Raw genomic sequence first — 22,377 nt, forward strand, 5'->3', positions numbered from 1 at the left:
AAAATACCGAATATCTCTCTCAGTACGTGACTTATCGATCTCACATAGCCACGGAACTACTCCTCATGCTCTACTCCCTTGCATTACATGTTTTGAACTACACAGCACTAGTGACCTTTTCCGAGTTATTGTACCTCTTCCAAACTCAGCTTTTTCTTCTATTGATGGCAACACTGTTCAGCGGGCCCTTCTAGACTTAAAGTCAGTAAACAGTTCTTGTCACTATTTAATTTAAGGTGTACATAACGTTAATATCTCATTCCCTGTGTGCGCCAACAGTGTTTGCATTTAACACATATTTCAATTTATTTCTCGAAAAGTTTGCAACTCTGATCTCCATTTACCACCTCTTTTGTCTTTACTTTCATTCTTGCTTCCAATGATGATATCCAGTTCAGGTTATTCGATTCACAAAAACATAACTTTCTCCTGGATTGGAAACACTGTTCATCCGGTGATGTTCGTCAATATACGGGCAGATGTCGTCCATTCTCTAGTTGCTTCGTGCAAAGTTTCGTTTCTCTGTCTCTTTTAGTTTCTTTGTTATCACGATTGGAAATTCTAAATTATGTTATAATGTGGAAACGTCATTTTATGACAGTCGTCAAGTCGGCACGTGCTAACGTTCTCGTAGAGAGCTGCTATTTCACAAATGCGTCTTTGCGGTCACATAGAATACATTTGGGGGGTGTGCGTATTGCAACAGGATATTACCCAAAACAAGGGACACCCTACTATATATATATATATAATTTTTAAAACTTTTTTATACTTCACATAAACTACTGCGAAGAGTAGTATGAAGAGTAAAACAAGATACTTCCGAAAGGAAACAAATTATTCTTTTGTCTTACTTAGGTGAGTAACAATAACTCTCTAGGCCTCCAAAGCTGACTTCGTCACCATCAAGGGGCGACATTTTTTCTGGCGTGCAAGAGGATAGGTCTGCAGTATCCATAACAATTTATTTAAATTATAGTACTAAATTCTTCAATTTTTTTAGGTATTATCCTTTATTCAGTTCTAATAGTAGAAATGTTGGAAGCCAGACTGGGTTTTTCGAGGCCCTTACTGGGTGAGGACCCCGGGGCACTGTCCCAGTTGCTTCTGTCTAGTTCTGTCTAGATATATACTCATGTAATACATTACGACTTTATGAAGTTGTATAAAAAAAAAGAATGAACTTAAAGTGAGACGCGAACTATGAGAAACATCGGACTTTGAATCTAACTTGTTTGGTGATCCAACCCAAAATCACACATAGCAAAGATGAGTGCCGTAGCTCTCACCACAAAGTTCACGAAGTTCGTGTCATAAAGTGTCAATTAAACACGGAGATGTGAAACGGTAATAAAGCATTTTGATCAATTTGAAACACAATACATATATTGTAGAAATAATTTACCCTATTTGTTAAGATAATGAACATTATATTCTCTTTCTAAAATGACAGTCAACGCGGAAAGTGTTGGGTAATAAATGAGAAATTGTAAAATTTCAATTTCGGTACGATTTAAGACATCCGTGTTCGTACTGCTGTGTTGCGTTATCCGAATTGAACAATTCTGAGTCAAAGGAAGGAAATTGACTACTCTGTATTACTGGAGTTAATTTAATAGAGTTTAATTGTATAGGCAGTGTTGAGGCTATATGAGAGAAAGTCTATTGCTGAAAGTGAAATATGGGTTACTATTAGGGTTTTATCCCATGTATCATATACCCACTGATGACTGAGCCTGGAACACACGTATGGAAAGTATTAGCGCTAGCAAATTAGCTATGAAGAAGTACACCATACCATAAGTCAAGAATGAAGACAAAACATAAGAAGCTGAAACGACAGATTATACGATAGCACTTTCATAATTGTAATTTCACATTATTTATTTCGAGAGTTTCGAGACGAGACTGAGATTTGACCCTCGAGACAGAGACCGAGATCGAGACATGCATCTGTTGACCGAGACTGTCCAAAGTCTCGTCTCGTCACGTCTCGATACCATCCCTACTCGTGATGAAATTTGGTTTAGGTTTTGGTAAATCAAACTCCTTAAGAAACTAGATTTTTACCAAGTCTAGCCTAAAATATAGCATTTGAACTCAAATTAAATGAACTATGCTTTAAGACAAATGAATATATGTAAACAGAAAATATTTATGTGTTTAGATTTGCTCAGTAGAAAGTCATTTAGTTTCATTTTAGTGTTGTATTCGACGGATAAATTAGTATTTTGCATCCTGAGCAAAAAAAAAAAAAAAAATAAAAAATAAAAATAAAAAAAATAAAATTAAAATAATTAATACAAGGATACTTCATTCAAAATTAAATTTATGTTGTAATTGATAGCTGTATTAAATAACTTTATTCATTCAATAGATAAAAGTATAATATATTACAAAGTTACTATTAAGTGTGTGCAGGACATAATGATATTGCTGAGCAAAAAGAGGATCCGTAAATATAGAAACTTCTATTTTTATGGATTTCGAATAGTTTTAAAAGTTAAACGGTTCTGATTTCACTCTCCGAAAAGATAGTACCAAGAAATTGCAAATTGTATGAAAGAAATTTAAACCATTAAAATAATAATAATAATAATAATAATAATAATAATAATAATAATAATAATAATAATAATAATAATAATAATAATAATAATAATAATAATAATAATAAAACACTTTGTGTAGTGATCCTCTGTCCTTTTCTCCAAGGGCAGCCTTGCCTAAATTAACAAATCTAAATTTTTAAAATTATTTTAACGTAATAAGACCATAATAACCGTCCCACGATTATACCGTGTGAGCTAAAGGAGACGGTGATGATGAGAAATGAATGAAATAGTGGGAAGAAACGGGAGAACCCAGAGAAAAGTCACGCACACGTTGTTTGTCCACCACAAAGTCCACTTGGCGCAAGCTGGAATCGAACCAGGGCCTCCACGCACCAGATGTGAACGCTCTACCATTGAAACATCGCGGCCCCATGAAAGTGTTGTTTCGTCTCGAAAAGTGTATATGATTCTGTTGGAGGAGATCTGTTTCGTCTCTCCCGTGCTCAGCTCTACGAAACATGTTCTTATACAAATTATATAATCATAAAGTATACACAGGATTCTAATATAGGACGGTTTCTGAGGAAAACTAAATTATCTATCTATTAAAATGCTACAATAGCAATAAAAACGCCTGAACTCCAACTTCTAACTTTTGATTTCAAAACTTTGACTTACGATTATTTGTGATTTCACGTTTAACAAACACAAATATTTTAAAGTATGTGTACTTTAAATAAATTATTTAAATAGATCATTTTCATAAAGTATATATTTTAAAATTATTTTTCAAAGCCTTTGTACTTTAATAAGCCTTCTTCAAAATCACTGTAAAAAATCGTTGTGTTATTTCAACGACATGCCTATGTGTTAACACAATTGTGTTAAAATATAACACAAACAGATGGTTAGAACAACTCACTCAACATTTGGAGTTGTGTGTCAAATTCCGATAGTTGAAATGACACAGCCTGTGTGTTAAATTAACACAAGTGTAGAATCTTCGGTGTTGTTTTCTGCGTGATTGCCAAATATGCTGACCATGGCCATCTAATTATAAAGGCTTATGTACTGAACCCACAGTCAAACACAATAGAAAGAAATACTTAAAAAATCCAGGTATTCGCAAGATTTCAACGTGCAAACCACGCGATGTTTTCTCAATTATTTTACATAATGTTTCTAAAGAAATATGTCAACAGAGAGATACAACACCGTATTACTGTGTCACTTCTACACTGCACTAGCGCTCACCAGTCAACATCGGGGACTGTGTTTTCAAAAATGGCGGAAAACCAGTAGAAACATGATTAAGAGGAAAACATATTTATACTATAAGGATATAGGTAAGAGTTTCCTATTATTCTTGAACAAGTAGTTGCTGAAGGTTGTGTTTCAAACCATCAAGAAATACTTCACAATAAGAGTTGGGGAGGACGACAAAAAAAGTTTATGAAAATTTTCTAAATGAAGTGTTCTGTAATTTACTATTCTTATTTTAAAAGTAGAATCTTCGATAATCGATAACGAGCTTTTCTAACACAGAAAATTGGTTCCATCAACACCGCACACGGAGTTATTTCAACACCGAAATAGGTCTCGTAGTGGCACAGAACTAGAGTCGAACTAACACCAAAAACGGTGTTAATCTGGTGGTCTGACCTTGAATTTTGACACAGGGAGTGTTGAATTAACACCAAAACGGTGTTATTTATACGGCTTTGACCTTGAATTATGACACAGATTATGTGTTGAAATAATAAGAAAATGATGTTAAAATAACACAGGGACTGTGTTATATTAATACTTGACATGGTGTAATATTAACACAAAATAATTAACACACTATACACTGTGTTACTTTTTTGTGTTAGTGCAACACCACCACAAGTAACACTCAACACTTTTCCACAAATTACCAACCCTGACACAGTGTAGAATCAACACCAAAAATACTAACACAGATCCGAATTTAACACCGCTCAACATCGCTTGTGTTAAAAACGTAACACACCGCCTGTGTTAAACGCTAACACCGCGGGGTCTGTGTTGAATTAACACCGCATAGTGGTAGTCACGCTGGAACCACTGCCCTGTATTAAATTTGAGTTGAATTAACACAACCATTTTTTACTGTGTACAGGCTCTAGAAAGATGACGTTTCCACTGATCGATTGCAAATTTTTCGTAGATTGTCCAGTTCTAACTGAATATTTTTAAAAACATGGCAATTATTCTTTATTTCAGTTTTACGGCTACACTGCAAGTGTTGAAATTTAAAAAAAAAAAAAAAAAAAAACTAAAACTAAAGCATCATATTCTGTTCATTATGCATTCCAACACCACATAGTTGTATATATGGAGATATTGCATATGTCTCAGGCGTTTGTTTCATGGCCAAATAATAATGAAAAAGGAAGGATAATCATTTCTCCAGTCTGAGATGAATCTTTATTGTTTGGAGTGTTTTGCCCAATGAACACCATATATCAGTGACATTATAATTAACTGTGTGTGTAATGTATTTGCATATTACAGTATTACTACATGAAGGAAGAAAGAAAACACTGATCATACATGAATTAGAAACTCCAACATGAAGTAGGACTCGTGTCTGTAAAGGGATATATACACATGGTATAAGGAATGACAAGGAGATTCGTACTCATTTGTGAATTATGCGCTGTGTAGAGAGTGCAGGTTCAGCTAGTTAAAATAAACATTCTATCGCTAGAAGCTAAGGGAATTAGTACACATTTTATTTTTACAGGATTTATAAAAGAATAAGCATAAATTTTAAGTTTTCTTCTTTTAGCTTGTAACTATAAATATATTAACTACTACCTAAGTGATTCCCCTCAAGAGGCGCCAGTGGGCGGCTATTTGAACTGTATATGAGGGAGTTCTATATAGCTAGTGTCAAACAAACATATTTAAATTTATATTTTCACATGCACCATTTAAAAATTCGGAAACAGGTTGGTGTATTTATCTTAGTTGTCATATCCCCTGGGACTTCGCCAGTGAACCTAGGCCAACATTTTATACAAACTGCTAACTGATTTGAAGTGTTTAAGCTAATTCTTTTTATTAATATTATTTATCTCCCAAATTTTAATCATAGACATAGCGTCATTAATACCCTTTCCCTTTTTGTACCATTGCCAAAAATACTATCAGGATTCATTTCTAATTTCTTATTGTCAGTACTCAGTTTGGTAGAAGCAGGGCCGGCCCTAGGCAATTTGCTGCCCCGTGCAATGGCATCATTTGCCGCCCCGCTTTTCTCCAGTAAGAACAAATCTTAAAAGTCACGATTTTAAGTATGCTACCCAGTGGCGTATTTAAGATTTTGTTTTGGGAGGGGCTTTGCTAACTTCCGGGGGGGCTTTGCCTGAAAATATGAAAATTCTGCAAGATATTTCATATACTTTACTATAGTAAGTAAGATTTCGGGGGGATTAAGCCCGGAAGCCCTCCTAAATACGCCACTGATGCTACCCCATCATGATTTATTTCTGAAGTATGAACAAAATTTCTTGAGTTGTTTATGAGAAAATCTTTCGAAAGTAGGCCTAATAACAACAAAAAACTCACCCAAAAGTATTTTTTAAAAATAAAAGAAATTATCTATGTCCCACTGTAAGGGGAGGGTAAAAGCACTCGCACTCAGAAAGTCATAAACACTACAAATACAATCTGGTTTTGACTTTTTTTGTAAATAATAATCTATTATGTTAGTGAAAAATAAAACAAACACACCTGCAGAGGAAAGATGGTAATCCTTTATATATAATTCAATATGGATCTTCAATCTCAATATATCGGTTTGCAACTCCAGTGCAACTCGCTCTTTTATCTTTATTTCTTGATTTTCCTTCTACATCTGTTATAACATAAAAAAGAACTTGTTTCCATCTTCATTGATAAGAACTTGTTTGTGACAAAGACAAGACTAGTTTTCATGTCAAAACTGTGATAACTAAATGGAACGGGTGTTCGCTATTGTTCGACAATTGAATTCTTGCATTTGACAACAATCAAGCAATTCATGCTGCGATTTGTTTGGCCATTTGTTTTAGCACTGTCTATGTGACCTTATACTAATGTGACTTAAACATGATTTATGAATGTAGTATTCAAATAGAAGGCCAGCTTAGTAAATTTAACTACCATCATCATAAAGTCTGTTCCAACAAGAAATATTTATGTTAAATAATATACTTATGACAAATTTTGCAGTCCCTCAAAAGTTGCCGCCCCGTCAAATTGACGTGTTACACATATGATAGAGCTGGCCCTAAGTAGGCGTCGTTTCTGGGGACCCTTGCCCCTGACATTGTATAGTCATTCGAAGTACTGTACTGTAAATGTTATCGTAAATCCGATCATACCATTGTAAATGTTCCTACAGCAGTTATAATTATCAATACATACATGCACCAATGTTCGTGTATACATATTGTATAAACATACGTACCTGAATACTGTTTCACAATAAGTATATCGTCAATTCCACAGATCTTCGTTATGATTTACAGCTCCTACTGTATCTCTACAGCGTTTTGTGCACATCATGCCGCGCGACGAAAGACTACTTTTTTTTTTTATTTTATTACGATCATCAGTCAAGGTCGTTTTTTGCTTACGGGAGCTGCGGAGTCTGTTCAGTTAAACAATTATGTCATTTATATCAACATCAGTGTTGCCAATTTGATTGACTACAACTAAAATTTCGAATGAGCGACAAAATGCAAATTTTTAGCGCTTAACTCACTGTATTATTGAAATAAAAAGTACAGGCCACCGCACAAACATTCTTTCTCCCATTTCTTTAGCTGTGTGGACTTTGTGGTGTACAAACACCGTGCTCGTAGGTTTTCTCGGGGTTCTCCCGTTTCCTCCCACTTTCTTCATTCCACCATTTCACTCATCTCTCATTATCCCCGTCTCCTTTAGCCTAACCAGCATAACCGTGGGACGTAAAACTTATAGATTTCATTTCATTTTCCCATTTCTTCAAGAAAATCATGTCGTGGTGCATTTCACGCTGAACTCTCTATTTCTGAAGTATGAACAAAATTTCTTGAGTTGTTTATGAGAAAACCTTTCGAAAATAGGCCTAATAATAACACACAAAAAAAAAACTCACCCAAAAGTATTTTTTTAAATAAAAGAAGTGATCTATGTGCCACTGTAAGGTTGTTAAAGAAACATTATATTTATTTATGAAATATGAAACAACATCGCCCGAATCGTTTTTGAAAAAAGACCAAGAGTAGCGTAATCTACGTTGTCTGATTTTTTCTTTTTTCTTTCTTTCTTTTTCTTTTTTCATTTCTTTTCTTTTCTTTTTTTTTTTTTTTTTTACAAAAATCACTTATATTATGAGATTTTAATGAAATATTAATTTATATATAAGAAAAAAAGTCGATTCAGCCAGCGCTGGCTAATGTTAGTGCTGCAACGTTGCAGAACGACCAAAGATTTTTGAGTAAAATTATTAATTGCAAAATTATATATATGCTCGTCAACTTCAACAAAAGTGCTAAAAACGAGAAAAGTTTTTAGCAGAAGAAATCAATTCATTACTGCAGCGTGTCCGTACGAAAATATACTAATAAGAAATCTGTATTATTCCTCAAAAGAAATAGTGATTGAATTATCTGAATTTGTTTTTCGTAAAGAGGAAAGAATACAATTTTATATAAAGTACAAAATAAAATTACTCAACTTACCTCAGTATACCTCCACGTGTGTCCCTTTTGTTGTTCGGCAAACATCAGGGTAGTACTCAACCTCCCTTCAGATGTAGTGTAACATATGAGGTGTCACGGATCCACAAGCATCGATAGTTCTTGCTCTCACAAGTAAACCTTACGTTTGGGTGAATCAAGTTGCTGACAGAGACATATATAAGAAAGTAGTACTAAATATGGTCAGTATTTCAGTGAAGTTGTAGGTGTGAAGCTCCAGGGGTTTAGGAGATACAGCTATCAGAACATCACATGGAAGTACAGAATAGTCTTCATACAGTTGGAGGTAAAAGCTCTGTAAGACCTCTTGTAACGACAAAAGGTGAATAACAAATATATGGATACATATTAGGACTAGGGGAAAGTCATATAGTAAGGGTATACCAGACGGCGGTCATCTTGAAATCCGTCATTTTGAATTAAGGTTAAGTTTTAAAAATAGGAATAGGGTCATGTGATACATGATTTAAGGCGCAAATTTAATCAGAAGAACAATGGTGACGTTAATTTTGATTTACGCGCAATTGGTAAAAAGTTACAGGAAAATTAAATATTGTTGCAGCATATGTATTAGTCCTTTACCCCACCTTGTAAATTTTGTGTTAATGATAATAATTAAATAAAAAGCAGGTGGATAAATATTAGGTCTATGGTGAGAGTAGCCTTGATGGTGGCCATGTTCAAATCCGCCATTTTGAATCAGACAAAAGTTTTAAACAAAACGCATAACATTGACACCTTATTAATAGCAAATTTTACCATAAATCCAACGGTATAACCATTTTTTGATTTCAAGATGGCCGCCGTCAGGTATACCCTTACTATATGACTTCCCCCTAGTCCTAATATGTACCCATATATTTGTTATTCACCTTTTGTCGTTACAAGAGGTCTTACAGAGCTTTTACCTCCAACTGTATGAAGACTATTCTGTACTTCCATGTGATGTTCTGATAGCTGTATCTCCTAAACCCCTGGAGCTTCGCACCTACAACTTCACTGAAATACTGACCACATTTAGTACTACTTTCTCATATGTGTCTCAGTCAGCAACTCGATTCACCCAAACATAAGGTTTACTTGTCAGACCATCTAAAACTTGAACTTGGGCCTGGTACACAAAGTCTTCACGTATGTGCAAATATATATAGGACATTACAAAATAAATTAAAGCAAATTTGCACTCATGAGTTAATTATTCGCTCCTTCCAACACACACAAATATATATATAGATTGATTATTCCTTCAGAAAGTAACTCAAAATATTTTGGACTGTCCTGACTTAGTTTCTTCATTGAATTTTCATGTTCCTTCATTAAAAACACGTAAAAAATACTTGTCTCTATTATTGCAAAAAGTCAAAAACTAATATCGCACAACCGGTGGAAAAGTGTTACAAGTCAAAAAAGTGGAAATTTTGAGTTGTCATCGCTGAAAAGAAAACAGAGAAGATAATACTACCTCTACCTGATGGTATTTTCGCATAAACGTAACTAAACAAATTAACCTCTAGATGGCAGAAATATGTACCAGTATTCCTGGGAGCGATTTTGGTACAATAACAAACTTTTAAATCATGTTCCCACAAATGTATAATTTTGACTTGTAACAGTCTTCCACCGGGTGTGCGAATATTGATGAAATCATCAAGCTGGAGAACAGCTTTGTGTAATTGAATGTATGTGAACAACAATGAATTGGATATATGTGACATGTTGCCTCAGAAATTTAGAAATGTCGTTATCAAGAGTTCCGAGTATGTAATTATATAATCTTCAACACTGTAATTGGACTATAGCCAGTTGTGTTGACAATAAATAAATATAGGCAGCGTAAACTTACGTGCAGTCATTTGAAAGCCGAATAAGCTAGTACTTAGTAGGGTTTCTAACTTTCCAAAATTAAAAACCGGACACCCTTCTGAAGTACATATACTCTTATGATTGTGACATCATCGCTCGTCAAACATATGAACAACCTGAAAGTGGTTACTTCATATTGAGTGGTTCGGAGTTCGAATTTAATAACTCTAATTACTTTTCAAGCATTTATTAAAACTTACTTATTCCAGTTTTGGTTGAGTCGGTACATGTATTTTTTTGTAGTCTATCGTCAATAATTCATCGTATTTAAAACAGAAAAGCAAATATAATTGGCAATAATTATGGCATGCAAATAAATATACTTGAAAAATAAGTCTTACCTGCTCCGCTGGGACTGGTGACGTCTCATAATGCCTACACAGTCTGGATCCGGACACATTATTTAATTAGAAGATGTAGTTGAGGATGAAGCCATGCTAGCTGCGCTCTTTAGCAGTTTTGGTAAATAAGTTCAGCAAATTTTGTTGTCTTCAACTCTTCAGCAAATTCCGTGCACGGTAGGTCGATATCAAAGCGAATTGTAACATCACTGCTACAGAACTACAAATTCGTTGCGGAATGTAATTGCGCTATGGCCGTGATCAGCCGGTTCACTATGGAATTTAGATTCAACTAAATCTTTCCTCGGAATAATAATAATAATAATAATAATAATAATAATAATAATAATAATAATAATAATAATAATAATAATAATAATAATAATAATAATAATAATCATCATCATCATCATCTGAATGGAACAGGGAATAGGAGTAGTAAGAGAAAAAATACCGGACATTTAACGTCAGGTTTTGAGGTCGCACTGGACACCGGACAAGGAAGTCAGAAACCAAACTGTCCGTTAAAATACCGGACGGTTGGCAACCCTAGTATTTAGAATCATACTACAAGAACTACTAATGTGTATCCGTAATTATGAATCTTTCTTTATTAAGTAATAAAACTTGTGGAAATTTGTTTGGGCAGTTTCAAGAGCGAGAGAGAAACTGATGTTCCTTCTGCACAACAGGCCATTTCAAAGTTTAAAAGAAACATTAATATAATAAGAGATCAAATTCATGATGACAAGACCAAGAAAGTATATTTTACAAGAGAAAAATCAAAGAAAGAGGAAAAATGACATTACTGGTATTGCTTACGACATTCGCAAAACGGTTAACTTTGTGGTATTACATGGTATGACAAGGAATGTCCACCTGCCGATATTTGCATTTTACAAAATTTTAATCTTTTTCATCCATTAGTTTAAAAATTACAAGGGCCCATCAAGATAAATAATCCATCCATTATATATATATATATATATATATATATATATATATATATATATATATTTAGGGTGGTCCATATTTATATGGGGAATAATAAATTTAGGAATTTCCTTGGACTTATCCTCTAAAATAGTTCCATATGGAACCAAATTAGACCAGGAGAAAAATTAGATCCATTGAATAATTTTAAATGGTGCCCCAGAAGACCTAAAGTTTTGAATGAGTTTACAATATGGGGATAAGTTGAAATAAATTCTTGTAATTTAGAAACGGCTAAAGGGAATGGAAAGATATCTTGGATAATGAAACTAGAGGAATAGACCAACCTAATCTTGTATGGCATTATCATAGCGGCCATCTTGAAGTCCGCCATTTTGAATTCAGGTCAACATTATTAAATAGGAAGAGGGTCATGTGATATCTTTTTGAGGTAACATTTCACCAGAAGCGCAAATCTGGTATTATTTTCAAGTTACCTATATTCATGTAAGAGTTATTACGTGTGAAAAACAAAATGCTTCTCTGTAATTGATTTTTTATTGTAGTTATGAAACACTATGAGAAAAAAGAAAAATTACAACTTGAAAGAAATTGAAATATCCCTTATTTATGTAGTAGCTTTTTGGTAAGTTATGAATCTTGTTTGCTGCATAGTTCACTTTTGTCGCATCTAGAAAAAGATTGTCTGTAGGCCTTCACTATCTGCAAAAGAAATTGTTTCTGCTCGTCATTTTTCGTTAAGAACGTTGTTGTAATCTATTAGTTACACTCTCCTTTCTGCTGCACCGTTTGTTACGTGGATGACTTATTAACTCATCTAGACGCTGCTGTAGGCGTAGAACAGACAAATATCGAGGAGAATTTGTTATTGTACGCACAGCGTTGTTCTGAAGTCTCTGCAGAGTCCGCGTATTACAAGATGCGGAGAAAGCCCATGCTGCCGCAGCATATGTGACTATTGGTCTAACTAGTGTTTTACATAATATAACTTTGCTCTGCGTATTGAGGGCAGGTGAGCGGAAAAGTTCGGCTAGAGTTCGTAGTCTAGCACTAGCCTTATTTCTTTGGGAGTTCATGTGGTATTTAAGGGTAAGCCTTTTATCTAGTATTACTCCCAAATATTTAACTTTATCTTTCCATGTTATTGATGTGTTATATAGAGTTAGTTGGTCGTTTGGTTTTCGTTTGTATTTCTTAGTAAACTGTATGGCTTCACACTTTTCAGAATTGACTTTGATTTTCCAACGCTTAAACCAGGGTTTGAGTTCGTTTAGGTGATTCTGTATGTACTTCGTGACTTGATTTGGCAAGAATGATGATGCATACACGATTGTGTCATCTGCATACATTGCTATCTGCGTTTTGGTTGTTTTTGGTATATCATTAACATATATTAGAAAAAGACGTGGCCCTAACATGGATCCCTGAGGGACTCCTGCTTTAATGTCTCTTTCCTTAGTGGTTTTTCTTTCGTGTTCAACGAAGAATTTTCTATTCTTAAGATATGAATGCACAAAATGAATGAGATAGTTGGGAATCTTATATTGCATCATTTTATATAGGATTCCTGGGAACCAACACCTATCGAATACTTTCTCCACATCTAGCAGGGCTCTGCCTGTTATTTGTCTTTTATTATATTTGTCTGTGATAAATTCTATTACGCGCACTAATTGGTGTGTCGTTGAATGTTGTGCTCTAAATCCGAATTGTTCAGGTGTGATTATATTATGTGTTGAGAGAAAGCTTCTGAGTCTTCTGAACACTATGCTTTCGGCTACTTTGGCCATTGTATTCAGAAGACTTATAGGTCTATGGTTCTGAGGAAATTTAGCATCCTTATTGGGCTTAGGAATGCTTATCACCTTGGCTATTTTCCATGCATTTGGAAAATAGCTAAGTTTCATTATGTTGTTAATGATGTAACCTAAGTATGATATACATGCGTTAGGGCGGTGTTTTAAAACTATATTCTGTATTTGATCAGGACCCGCTACTTTTGGTGGCCGAAGTCGTTTTATGATACCATTTAACTCTGCAATGTTAGTTTCCCTAATCTTGTCTAATGGGGATGCTTTTAAGAATTCACTTACTGTCCGTTCGACTTTTACATCGTGCCTACGATATTCTAGTTCATGATTCGGTTTGAATGATCCCTCCAGGAAGTCAGCCAAAGCGTCGGCTTTCTCTTCTGAGGAGTAGACTAGTCCGTTTTTTCCATGTACACATGGCGTGTTAATATTTTTTGTAGTCAAATTTTTGGTATATTTCCAGACGCTTGCGTCTTTTAGTGACATTTTTGAAATTTTATTTTCAAAGATGCGATTTTTATACGCGGATATTTCTTCTTTTATGCATATTCTATATCGATTTACGATCGCTTTATAAAGTGGGTCTCGAGTTTTGTTATATTTTTTAAGTCGGTTCCGCGTTTTTATCATATCTAAAATTTTTGGGGGTAGTGTTTATAACTCTATCTTATTAGTTGTAGAGGGTATAGTTTTTTTCTGAAGTAGTTTTAATAAGTGTGGTGAGGAAATTGACGGCAGTATCTATATCTCCTTTTCTATTTAGTCCTTCTAGTATTAATTGTTGGAACCTGATCCAGTCAGCATTCTTATAATTTAGTCTCTTTAGTGGTGGTTCTTTGTCTTGTTCTGAGTTTACTGTGACAATAATTGCTGTGTGATCTGAAAGATCATCATCAGCAATTATTGAGAGCGGTAATTGAATATTCCTGTATAATGCGTAGTCCAAAATACCTGGATTACTGTTGCAATTATGAGGATAATAAGTTGGTTCATTTTGCGCGAGTATTTCAATGTTTCATGTTTCAAGATAATTTTGCAACTTCTTGCCGTTTTCGTTAGCTCTCTTTGATTCGAAAACAGAATGCTTGCTGTTCCAGTCTCCAATTAATAAAACTCTGTTTCCCAGGCGGGAAAGAAGCGTGACATCGTTTGTGTCTATAATTGTATTGGGTGATTGATATATGCCAACTAACACAACCGGAGTATTTTTAACGAATATTTTAATTGCGATGGCTTCCATTGTTTTTAATTGGGGAATGTGGGCATGTATATATGGTGACTATTTAGGGGCAGAGCTATGAATGGGTGCTTGTGATTGGCTTAGGGAAATGCTGAATTCTGGTTGGCTGAAGAATGCTTGCTTCTGATTAGCTATTGTTGTGGCTACGGGAAATGGCTTTGTTGAATGTCTTTTTTATTCCTGAAAAGGGCCGACCAGATAGGACTGAGTTGAAACCCATTGTCTCTATTGAGACTGTTCCTTTCACGTGAGATAGCTATGGCTTTTTATTTATTTATTATTATTCTGTCCCAAAAATTGCTGCACTTGATTACTATGGTGGTATTCGTAAAATCAACTGTGTTCTTTCCATCGTTGTTCTATTGTACAGGCCACAGATGACGAGAAGAACCCTAAAACAGTGGCAGCAGGGAAAGGTCAACGACACGGTCAAGTTCATTTTCGGTTTTTGAGGTGTGGTCTATACTTATATGTCGTCTGCTACTCCGGGTAGTTATTTGTGTGCTATTCCGTCCGTAGTGTCATTTGAAACCCCCGTGCGAAAAGTGGGCGAGGCCATACCTACACTACTTCTGCTAGGGTTTTTCTAGTCATCTGTGAGCTGTACGTCCAGTTTGTCCTAAGTTGATCTGCCACATTCATATGGCATAGAATATTCATCAGGAGTGCGCAAGTGAAGGTCGTCTTTCACTCATTTGAGTAATGATCTGATCTTGGCTGGAGGTTTATGAATAACTCATACCATGTCTGGCAAGGCAAGTATTCTGCTGGATTTGCAAGAGATGCGGCCAATGAAAGGCAATACGCTAGGAGAGAAATAATCTTCACTCTCAACTTTTTTTTATCGCTTTGTGTTGGGAAGTAACGGCCTTTTTTTTTATGGCCATGTTGATATATGTAAGACTGAAGCCATTCTCTTTTAGCGTCAAACGAAGATAGTTGAATTCCTCTTGTAATCTTCCTGGTCATTTACGGAGACTGCTCTGTATTTCAAGGTGTTTAGCACTGTAAGACGTTGTGTCTGTTGTGTCTTGTGATGGAAGCTGGTTGGTTTGAGATAAAGATCCGTATGTGTCGGCTTCCTAGATACGTTATAGGAAATAAATAAGTATACTTACGTCTTTCTCTGAAGTAGTAGCTGGCAAATTAACCTCTTCTTTGGATTTTTCTTCGTTATTTCTCCATGTTTTCCTTTTATATTTTCATCAACGGAATTTACAAAGATATTTTCAACTTTCTTTTTTAACCAATTTTCTAGCACCTTCTTGGACATCTTGCAAATTGAGAAGGAACTCTTAATTCGTAAACCCACAAAGAAAGTTAAGCGAATATTTTCGAAGAGATGGCTTTACAGAAATAATCAAAGATTGTTGTGACATCACATACGCTACAAGTGGCGTATCTACATTAAAATATACAAAGTGACCAAAGAGAAAAAATATTTTTTAAAAATGCACTCTTGCAACGAAATCTCTGTCCTCAATTTTGATCATGTAGCTGTGTATGAAGTTAGAGAAGACAGAATGTATAGAATGTTGTGTATGAAAGACAAGTAACTCTTTTAATAACAGAGTTTGCCATTGGTTGTTGAATATTGTGATGGCCAATCAGCGAGTATTTCAGTACTTCCGCCATATTCAAAAGTAATGAAGAAAGGGAAAGTTGCATCGTTTAGTTCGCTGCGCTGAGTCAATGTGGTAGGTGTAATACTAATATTTTTAGTTCTTCTATTATAAACTATAATATTGTTTGAGTACAAGGAAGATTGTTGTCATATGTGTCCGTAATGTTCCTGCCTTATTTGTAAATGTTAAAAGTACATACTGCATGCTTCCTCCTACATTGTGGGTGGAAGGGCGTATACATTGACGAACAAATGACAAAATAATATGCATTTCTATTGAATTTTTATAATAACAGTGATTTTAAATGACAATCGTTACATTTTAAAATTTGCTTTATTGTAAAAAAGAAATTATGTTCAAATGATACTGAAAATTTATACCAGGAAATCCACAACATTAATAGGCAATGGCATACTGGTCTTGAATTATAAACAATATCCATTAAGCAAATAAACGATTCTATTTGATTTGCCGGAACTTTACATTTTATTACAATTTCTTGGAGAACTACAATACTCGTACTTACCGATGCGTAGCTGGAGTATTATTGTGAAGTTTATCTTAAGTTCTTTTTAGAATATTTTCTGTAAAGTGCTTAAATTCCACCTATCTTTCCTTTCACACGCGCGGACACAGGGTGCGATTGTGATAAACGTTTTCTTACTTTATAATTTTATTGATACAATTCATTTTACTGCTGACTAATCAGCCGGGAGTTTCTCCTGTTATTTCAGATAATTATCTAGACAGTTATTAAAAGTTTAATCATAATGAAGCAATATGAAGCATATGAAGCTTGATGAATATGGCTCTGTGTTACAGAAGGGATCCAGGTCTATACAATATTAAATTTTTACTTTTTACCAACGAACTAGAAGCTAGTAGAGGTGTGGTAGAGTAGAGTAGAATAGGTTAGTTTAGATTTTTTCTCTGGCCCTTTTCTGCGACATTTAATTCGTTAATAGCATATCTGGAAGTCTTCTTTGGATGAGTTACATGGAATTGTTTGCTAACGTAGCATACATAGGGCTCCAGATGTCCCGGAGTACGTCATCTGTCTCCCCACAGTTGTTCAAATATCCAAATTTATAGTTTTTTTTCTTCAAAACTCAAGTCATTATGATTCGTGCAATATTTAAAATTGGTTCACTCGAGCAGACAGTTCTACCAAATAAAAACAATATAACTAAAATACAATGTGAAATATTTTTCATGGAGGAATGAGAGTGTAAATAAGTAATTACTGTCAGTGCACAGCATATGGAAATGAATTATGAGTGATAAAGTATCGTATATGTATGCTCTTCGACTATTCTCGTTTATGTGTACATCCCTGTCGCTGATGCGCCTGTTCCCTACGGAGGCACCCTCTCGCTACCACTCTGGCCCTGGTGCTGTGTTCTGCTCTGACTTGGTTTGATAGCATTCGTGCTTTTTAGTGGCCACCTAGCACAAGTTAGTTCGTGTTTTATGCCATATGTCCACACTATATTGAGTCCTCCTGAAGTCAATCTGCATGTTGTAGTGGAGTTCCTGATTTAGTACCTGCTTTGCTAGAAGAAATACGAAGCTCTAACCCAGGGCACAAAATTTCCGATTGTCAGGTCGCCATTGGCGACTAGAAGTTTAGAGCTGGCGACCAGTGTTCAGTAGGAATGTTTTTTGACTAAACTCTCAGGGCCGCACAGTTTCTTTTTCGCACGAAAATAATTGTCACTGAGTGAGAAAAAACGGAATGTGAAGTCTTTCTTTGTCAAACTAAAGCCCGGGGGAGGGGGGGATCTCATAATTTTACGTGAGAGATACTGCCGACCATCATTTTTGGATTGGCGAGTGTGTCTGACTGAAGTTTTGCGCCCTGCTCTAACCTAACCTGAAAATGTAAGAAATGTACCAAAATTTGGTAGAATTGTCTGCTCGAGTAATGCCTTCAAAAACTTTAGCTTTGATTAGTCTTCGATACTCAACTAATAGAAATGATCAATCGCTTTTGGCGAGTGATTTTCTGCTAATTAATTCCGATATTTCAGCAAAGAGCAAGTATCCTAATTATGATTATAGTGTAATTTTTTATAGGGTCCCGATTTTTTAATCAGGAAAATGTAGTAGTCCGAAGCATGCACGATTTTTTTCTATACAGCGCACCTTTAAATCTGGTTGGTTCACTTTGTTTCTTTAGAACTAGGTTGTTTATTTGAAACGGAATCTAAAATGGGATCCGAATCACTACTCATATTTGTATTCAAGGCAACTACCTTCACTGAGAGTCGAACCCGGAACTACGCGTACAGAAATCTTACGCGTTAAACACTCGGCCAGGAAGGGAAACTTCGGTCAATGTTCCGTTAAGGGGGTTCAGTGTGTTTGACACCACTTCTTTCTGTTGATTTTCGTTTGATTATATAATATAACGTTATATTAGGTTAGGTTAACTTAGCTTAGCTTAGCTTAGGTTAGGTTAGCTTAAGGGGGTCCAGTGTAATTTTGGACCCACTTAACGGAACATGGACCGAAACTTCAGATGAGTGAGATTTCTTGAAGTAAGTAGTCAGTAAATTTGCAGCTGTAGTTTGTAGAAGCATTAACAGTCAGACTTCTGCATTTTGATAATAATAAACCAACATATTTGTCTCTGGTATTTGAGAAATCCATCATGTATACGCTTTGAACGCGTATACACGTATGTGCACGTTTTGAACGTAGACTTAGTCTAGTTGGGTGCATTTAGTTTTAGTAGTAGTGACTGGATATATACCCTATCCGATTGCATTGTTTGCTGCCCGTATTATTCCCTCTTGAACACCTCGGTGCGTCGTGATTGCTATAACCTACAAGGATGTCTAATGAACCTGCTTAATCGCTGATAGAATAAAAGTTTAATGCAAGGAGATTTTTGAAAAAAAAAAAAGATTTATGGAATTCTATTTTTCAATATAGAATTTTCGGCATTTTTGAAGTAAATAACAGACCATAATTAGTTGTTAGTAAATTTGGAAGCATGAAACTTATTTATATCCTACTTATTTTAATGTAACAGCAGTATCTTAAGGGCTTTTTTTAACGCTTTTCCATCACTTTTTAGATATGTATTATGAACAAATAGGGAGTGTGCAGATTTATAGTAAGTATATGCTTTATGAAATTGGGAATGATTCATATTAGAACAAGACTTTGGTTCTTGTCTTAGAATATTACTATTCTTATTAGTGTCGCTGTGGTAGTACACAGGGTGTCTACTGGTCATGAAAGTCATGAAAAAGTCATATATTTTGCTTAGTGGTCATGAAAGCCATGAAAAAGTCCTTTATTTATCCAACTGGTCATGAAAATCTGAAATCTCAAAGTATATTTTTATACTTCATACTTTTATACCTCATACTGCATGTACTGAAACAGTTGTATCAGGTCAGTGATTGTGAGAATTTCCCCCACCAGTTAGTGCTGGCTAACTGGTACTTTACTGTCTTCCTAGCTGCTCCTCATTTCATCTTCTAGTCTCTGTAATATAGTAACAACTTTTTACTGTCCAACTTTCTGATCTGCTATTTCTTTACTTCTAAGAAATGTAAATTGTGTATGTTCGGAACTGAAACGTAAAGCTCTCAGTGACTCAGTAACTTCAGAACTTGATGGAATTGATGTTCAAATTAACTCATTGAAAAAGAAGTTGAACTTGTGATATTCAATCAAGTTGTCCATTTTTGTGTTCACTTTTTTTAAGTTTTGATGTGATAGTAGTATGCAGACTGTGAGAAAAAAATATTTGTAAAAGTACCCTTGAAAAAAGAGAAGAAAGAAGGCATCAGACCCCATCCAGGATGAAGGTTCCATTATGAACAAATTCAGTAGGTCTTATCAGTATGTTTATGTACGCTAATTTCAAATATGACACGATGGAAAAGAATTGTATATTTACGTAATCAGTCTTTTCTTGTAAACGAAAATTATAAATTTAGAATTCAGAGTACATAAAATGCAGACAAAAAACCTAGCTGAATGTAACGGGACTGTTCACAAGATTTTTTTAAATCTATAGAACCTGGTAAGCCTTAAACCCATACTTGAACCGCATTAAAAATTTGTTTACTGCCTTTTAAATTGCTCTTGCATTTTAAAATTAGTTGTCAGCTAATCGACATTATGTACATTAGACAAATAAGAACATAATGTGATCTTCATCTTAACTGATGCACCACTGATGGTAGGGGTTTATTATTACTAATGGTAAATTTTTATGAAGAGTCATGAAAAAGTCATTAATTTACTTTCTGATATTCCAGTACACACCCTAGTACAGTGATAGTGACCTATGATTCGATTTCCCTATAGGGTATGCTATCTACAATACAATAAACAGTATATGCTTCTTCCTAACGAGGCTGGGCGATAAACCTCTGCAACTCCATCATAAATAAGGACGTAATCATTTTACAAACTACTTGGTGAACCTTCGCTAATATAACGCTATTAGTTCTTACAACTTTTCGTTAACCTTATTTAAGAATTGCAAAATGGAATCAGAGAGAAAACATATAATGACGATGATTGTTTATTTACATAAGCTATACATACAACAAAGAGAATCTGTTGGTCACTACTGCTTATCTGCTAAACCAGGGTCAAACTCTGTGTATCATAAAAGTTAGTTTAACAGAGTTTAATTAAATAATATAGATTTTGTCTGAATTACAAGGATCATCATATCAGCAAAGTGATTTGAAATAATACACCAGGCATATGATAAGCCTTGGGTTATATCGCTTAGAACTGCCTTAAGAGTGAATCTATCATTTATGCATTAAATTCCGTTACTGGCTACTTACACGTTTCGGCCCCGTCTTGGAAGTCAGCTTCTAGTCTCATATACATACCACACGATAATGAGTTTAATCACGCTCTAATTATAGGCACTATAGATCACTGGATGCATCACTTCTTCCTCTTTCAAGCCTAGAGCAGCGATCAGATTGCAAGCCCACAACAAACCTCTTTTTGTGGCTACGGAGTCGGCATCGAACTTTGGACCTCTAAGAATAGCATCACTGGTAGTCCACAGCAAACCTCTTTGTGTGGCTATATAGAACTGGATGGATCTCAGCACCTCTGAGGTAAGCAACAATCACGGCCCACAGCAAACCTCTTTGCGTGGCGTATTGAGCTGGATAGAACTGGATTGAACTCAGGGCCTCTCTCTCTTCCGAAATCGAGGCAGCCTGTTAATCGAAAATTCGTCGGCGATCGTGCAGCACCTTGGCCTACCATTCCAGAACGACCCTCGTGACCTCAAAACCCGAAGTTTAAATGCTGCTTGCTGTTCTTGGTTTTTCAGGCCACGAACTACTTTCTGTAACTAAATTTTACTTAGGAAGTTAATTTTTAGCTTGTGTTCCGTGTCTTAATGCAGCCACGGAAACTTTTCCAACGGTTTCTTGTTGACTCGTAGGAAAGCACAAGTTTATTTTGCTTAATATTGGAATTAGTTTATATATATATATATATATATATATATATATATATATATATATATATATATATATATATATATATATATTCATTCTCCCAGTGTATATTGTCCTGATCCTAGGTGATCATTACAATATGTCTCATTTGTTTCACCTGTTTTGTTTCGCTCCATTAGTATATCATAATTGATCAGAGAAAAATGTTAATTTAAATCTGTTGAATTTTCCTCCAAAAACACAATGAGACTGAAGAAAATGCACGTAGGTTGAAGATTAAAATTTTCTATTTCATTCAGTCCACAATATTTCTTCCCACTTCCAAATTTTACACATTACGCTGACACCTATGGACCTTCCACACTGGTGTTAAGTTGTTTTGGCGCTCATAACCTAGTACTCTTCTGATAAACTAGCTTAACTCTTTTACCTAGCGGCTAGAACAACGAAAGTATTGTAACTGAGGCATAAGGTAGTCGCCACCTGTTATGAAATTGAAATCATATACTTAATGAAAGCTGAAATAAAATGCATTCCAGGGAACAGGGTTGAGAACAGGCTTGTAACAAAGGATCGACGCATTTACCACTTAACCTGTTGTCAAGTTATACAAAATTTTAGGGGAAAAAAAAGCATAGAAGCAAGAAACATTTTATGTACAGTAAATTACTGATTCAAATTTCGTAGATTCACCAAAGATAAAAGTTGTGTTCTAGCCACGGTAAAGTGGCTGAATTCCGAACGTTTTCGAAGGAAGTCGCAAGTTTGGGTTT

The 22,377-nt window shown here is 35.1% G+C and overlaps 2 protein-coding genes across 5 annotated transcripts in view; one reads left to right on the forward strand and one right to left on the reverse strand.

Annotated features, from left to right (window-relative positions):
• LOC145691514 (uncharacterized) overlaps nt 1-7,138 on the reverse strand; it is a 47,071-nt gene extending 39,933 nt beyond the window's left edge. The window contains exon 1 of the mRNA XM_081766924.1: nt 7,036-7,138. The gene's annotated coding sequence lies outside the window, so the exon portion shown is untranslated. The remainder of the gene's footprint in view (nt 1-7,035) is intronic.
• An 8,956-nt stretch (nt 7,139-16,094) lies between these two features.
• Nucleotides 16,095-22,377, forward strand: part of RhoGAP54D (Rho GTPase activating protein at 54D) — a 79,903-nt gene continuing 73,620 nt past the window's right edge. For 3 of the 4 annotated variants that reach the window (XM_081766930.1, XM_081766945.1, XM_081766950.1), the window contains exon 1: nt 16,095-16,217. The gene's annotated coding sequence lies outside the window, so the exon portion shown is untranslated. Of the gene's footprint in view, nt 16,218-21,114; nt 21,254-22,377 lie in introns of those variants that run through there. The other variant, XM_081766938.1, reaches the window with a different exon arrangement.

The sequence above is a fragment of the Thermobia domestica genome, chromosome 1 (genome assembly GCF_964235325.1).
Source record: "Thermobia domestica chromosome 1, izTheDome1.hap1.1, whole genome shotgun sequence".
Classification (NCBI taxonomy): Eukaryota; Metazoa; Arthropoda; class Insecta; order Zygentoma; family Lepismatidae; genus Thermobia; species Thermobia domestica.